Source organism: Gekko japonicus, unplaced genomic scaffold, assembly GCF_001447785.1.
Source record: "Gekko japonicus isolate JY-2015 unplaced genomic scaffold, Gekko_japonicus_V1.1 scaffold2968, whole genome shotgun sequence".
Classification (NCBI taxonomy): domain Eukaryota; kingdom Metazoa; phylum Chordata; class Lepidosauria; order Squamata; family Gekkonidae; genus Gekko; species Gekko japonicus.
The window spans coordinates 225489-230457 of record NW_015162563.1 but is presented as its reverse complement, the minus strand read 5'-3'; positions in this window follow the sequence as shown (position 1 = coordinate 230457).

Sequence of the window (4969 nt, the reverse complement as noted above, 5' to 3'; positions counted from 1 at the left end):
TCCACAGCCTGCAGTTCAGTGTCTTAACCACTTGAGCCACCACAGCTCCTGGACGATCTGGAAGACCCAAATTCAAATCCCCCGTTTGCCACAGAAGCCGGCTGGGTGGCCGTGGGCCAGTCACTCCCTCCCAGCGGTTGAGAGGGGAAGATGGAGGAGAACGGAAGCTGCTCTGGGGGCCCCACTGGGGGAAAAGGTGGTATATATCTAAAACCGAAATAAAAAATGGCTCTCTGGGCCAACCAAGGCTCTCTCTAAGCTGTGGAGTCCTGTGAGCAAAAATTCTGCTTTGTGAGCTCCTGGCGTTATTAAAGTCATGAGTGAGCGATTGGGCTACTGCATAAATTAGTTTGCTCTGGAGCCATCCTTCCTGAGCTGAGGCAGAAAAGGTGTGAGCTGGGGCTCGAAAACTGAGCTAGCTCACACAAACTCAGCTTAGGGGGAACGCTGGTGCCAACTTAGCTGGGTCTCGACGGAGAGCAGCTGCCCGTCAAGACGGAGGCAGGCAATCTGGCTCAGCGTCACCTGCTCCCACACTTTCTCATTCAGAACACCTGAACCTGTGGGGTGCTCAAGCCGTCTGCAGAGTTTTGGAGAGCAGCCAACTGCGTGGAACCGAACCGTTGCCACCGCGTTAGGCAAAGGGGGCTTCTCTTTGCGGTGACTCTCTCCATTTCTCCCACCCACCCCCGCCGCTACTTTCCCGTCTTCGAAGGCACCCCCCCACACACACACACCCAGGTTTCTAAGCAACTCACATGGTAGAGATTGGGGTTGCCTCTCTCTCTGCCTCTCTCTCTTTCTAGCTCCTCTGTGGGTGGGAGGAACTTGGCTGATTCAACTGTCTTCTTCTCTCTTTAGTGTGGGAGACCCGTGGGAGGAGGGGGTTGCCTGCAGTTGCGGGGGGGGGAGAATAAAGTTCGTTCAGACTCTTTCGGACCATTAAACACAACCCCCGACTCGCAGTGTTCCCTCTAAGCTGAGTTAGTGTGAGCCAGCTCACAGTTTTTTAGCCTCCGGCTCACAGATTTTTGTCTTAGCTCGGGAAGGAGGGCTCCAGAGCAAACTAACTGATGCAGCAGGTAAATCACTCGCTCACAACTTTAATGCCAACAGCTCACAAAGTAGAGTTTTTGCTCACAAGACTCCACAGTTTAGAGGGAGCATTGCCTCCGAGTCAAGGGAACGCAAGCACAGACCCTGTGGGTGGCGGCAGGGGCCAGGACCCCAGGTGTGGGAGGAAGGCCGCTAAATGGAGAGGCCTCCCCTTCCTGGCTGTCAGTCTGGGATGTCCAGACTTTGGCTTTCCTGCGTTCGGTGGGTGGCCCTGAAGTTGCCTCCTGTGGTGTAGTGACAACTCTCCAGGACAGTGTCTTAGACTTCCCTGGTTCATTGTAGGACTTGGTGTGGGCAGGAACAGGGAGAAAAGGAAGTTGTATTCCCTGTAGCTCCAGACAGAACCTCAGAAGAGCCCTGCTGGATCAGACCAGTGAGGGTCCACCTAGTCCAGCATCCCGTCTCACACAGTGGCCAACCAGTTCCTCTGGAGTCGAGGCCTTACCTGATAAGAACTTCAGAAGAGCCCTGCTGGATCAGACCAGTGAGGGTCCACCTAGTCCAGCATCCCGTCTCACACAGTGGCCAACCAGTTCCTCTGGAGTCGAGGCCTTACCTGATAAGAACTTCAGAAGAGCCCTGCTGGATCAGACCAGTGAGGGTCCACCTAGTCCAGCATCCCGTCTCACACAGTGGCCAACCAGTTCCTCTGGAGTCGAGGCCTTACCTGATAAGAACTTCAGAAGAGCCCTGCTGGATCAGACCAGTGAGGGTCCACCTAGTCCAGCATCCCGTCTCACACAGTGGCCAACCAGTTCCTCTGGAGTCGAGGCCTTACCTGATAAGAACTTCAGAAGAGCCCTGCTGGATCAGACCAGTGAGATCTAGTCCAGCATCGTGTCTCACACAGGGGCCAACCAGTTATTTAGAAGGTCCAACGACAGGGTATAGAGGCCAAGGCCTCCCCCTGACGTTGCTTCCTGGCTCTGGGATTCAGAGGTTGACTGCCTCTGAACGTGGAGGTTCCCCTCAGTCGCCCTTGATAGACTTATTCTCCACGAAACTCTCCGTGAAACCTTTTGAAGCTGTCTACGCCTGTGGCCATCACTGCACCCTCTGGCAGCGAAGTCCACATTTGAATCGCTCTCTGTGTAAAGTAGAGAAAGAGCCGGACTTCCTGAGCTGTCCTCCTGTTTGAAACGCTGCTCCACACACACCCCCAATTTGGGTACCTAGCAACACAACACCTCCCACTCCAGGATCCTCTGATTCAAAGATTTTAAACGGCTTTACCCTTTGCAGAGAGCGACATACATCCTCCCAAGATCTGCTGTGGGGAGAATGTCGTGCACCAGCATTCAGTATAGTACAAGGCCAGGGGGAAGAGATGTCAACCCTCCAGGAGGGACCTGGAGATCCCCCGGAATTACAGCCCGTCTCCAGACTACAGAGATCAGTTCCCCTGGAGAAAATGGCTGCTTTGGAGGGTGGACTCTGTGGCCTTGTGCCCCACTGAGGTCCCTGTCCTCCCCAGGCTCCATCCCCAAATCTCCAGGAGTTCCCCAACCTGGAACTGGCAGCCCTATCCCCTCCATCCCTGGCCAGTGTCCTGGAGAGACCCAGCAACCGTCTAGCTGGTGCAAGCCACATCCAGCTGTTGAAGCGCTTGGAAGGATTCCCGTGGCCGACTGGGCCCTTTTGTGTTGCTTTGTTTCCTTCCCCTGCCGAGAGACTGAGTGGGGGCATGACTGAGAAGAGTTAAAGCGGCAGCGGCGGCTGAATCAAGGCCAGGGGAACATCTCCGGGAATGGATGAGCAATGTGAATTCAAGGGAACTGAGCTGAACTGAAATCGGAGGATGCTGAGCTAGCGTAGTCCTTGGGTCGAGGGAGACGTGTTGAGCGGAAAGGGTGCCGGGAAGAGGCATTGCTTTGCTAGGAGCAAGGGTGGCTCCCGGGGGAGGCTGAGTACCTTCCTGAAAATTTCGGCGGGGGCTCACGCCCCGCCGCCCCCACGAAGATTACGCCTATGCTCGTCTCCGAAAGCGAAGGCTGCCGCTAAAACAGCATGCACGTCAGTCCATAAGGATGTGCTTTTGGAAGACAGGGAACGCATCCAAACCCAAGCAGGTCCATTCTTTAGTATTGCTCACGCACTTAATTCAAACAGGATTAGGAAAGAGTCCAGTGGCACCTTAGAGACTAACAAAATTTGTGGCAGGGCGGGAGCTTTCGTGAGTCACTGCTCAGTTCTTCAGATACCTGAAGAAGAAGTGAGCAGTGACTCAAGAAAGCTCCCAGTAAAGGTAAAGGTTTTCCTTGCTTGAAAGCCAGTCGAATCTGACCCTAGGGGGCGGTGCTCATCTCCGTTTCCAAGCCAAAGAGCCATCACTGTCCGAAGACGTTTCCACGGTCATGTGGCTGGCATGACTAAATGCCGTGGCACACGGAACGCTGTTACCTTCCCACCGAAGCAGTACTTATTTATCGACTTGCAATTTCTTGCTTTTGAACTGCTTACAGGAGCTGGGGCCAGAGACGGGAGCTCACTGCGTCACGTGGCACTCGGTTCTCGAACTGCCGATCTACAGACCTTCCGGTCCTGCAGCTCAGCGTCTAATCCTCTGAGCCTCTCTGCCACAAATTTTGTTCGTCTTTAGCCAGATGTGAGGCTTTCCCCTCTGCGATGCTTGAGGGCAGATTCAAAAGGATCCCCACTGAATATAGACTTTGTTGATGCGGCTCAGGAGAGATAGAAACTATTGAGCCCATGATCCTCAGATGTAACTGGTATAACAAGATCCGTGACAAATATATTACTCCTCTTATAACAGATATGGTGGGACAATCCGGTGCTGAGCAGTGTAACCGATTGTTAATTGATGGGAACTGGACAATTACCAAAACTGTGGCAAAATTTTGGGTAGGATGCTCCTGCGTCCGAAATACACAATCAACTATATAATAATAGTTGCCTAATCTCAAATATCTCTAGTTCCAGCTCCTGCCAACCTAGCAGTTCGAAAGCAAGAAATTGCAAGTAGATAAATAGGGACCACTTCGGTGGGAAGGTAACAGCGTTCTGTGCGCCTTGGTGTTTAGTCATGCCGGCCACATGACCACGGAAACGTCTTCGGACAGCGCTGGCTCTTCGGCTTGGAAACGGAGATGAGCACCGCCACCCTAGAGTCGGATTCGACTGGCTTTCGAGCAAGGAAACCTTTACCTTTACTTAATCTCAAATATAGTTGCCTGTTTTATGTTCTTCTTTTACTTTATTACGCTCAGCTGTATTTTTATAGAGTTTTATGTCACTGTCCTAAATTCAGTTATATGAATGTTATGAATGTTATATTTAAGCATGTGTGTTCCATGGCTTGTTGCTGTAATAAATGCCTGCCTGACTGACTGAATCTTTAAGGTGCTCCTGGACTCTTTTCTACTGCTGCAGACAGACTAAAACGGCGACCCATCTTCATTGAACAGAATTATTAGTGAATGGACAGAAAGTTTCTAATCGGACAGTTATTCCGGAGCCTCAGTGTCTGGCTTCATTCTCCTGGGCGGCGGCAGGGCCAGTGGGGGGAAACGGACTCAACAGATACGTGCATGAGGGCGATGTCATCCAACCAGAAACGTTAGCTGATGTTCCCACCGCACGGGACTCATTTCTGAGTCTCTGCAGAAGGATGATAATTTTTTTCCAATCAGAGTCACAAGTAGAAATCCAAGTGGATTCTGAGCACGCGACAACTTTTGATGAGAGCCAGTTTGGTGTAGTGGTTAAGTGCACGGACTCTAATCTGGGAGAATCGGGTTTGATTCCCCACTTCTCCACTTGCAGCCACTGGATGACCTTGGGCAAGCCATAGTTCTCTCAGAGCTGTCCTTGAAAAAGCAGTTTCTCTCAGAGC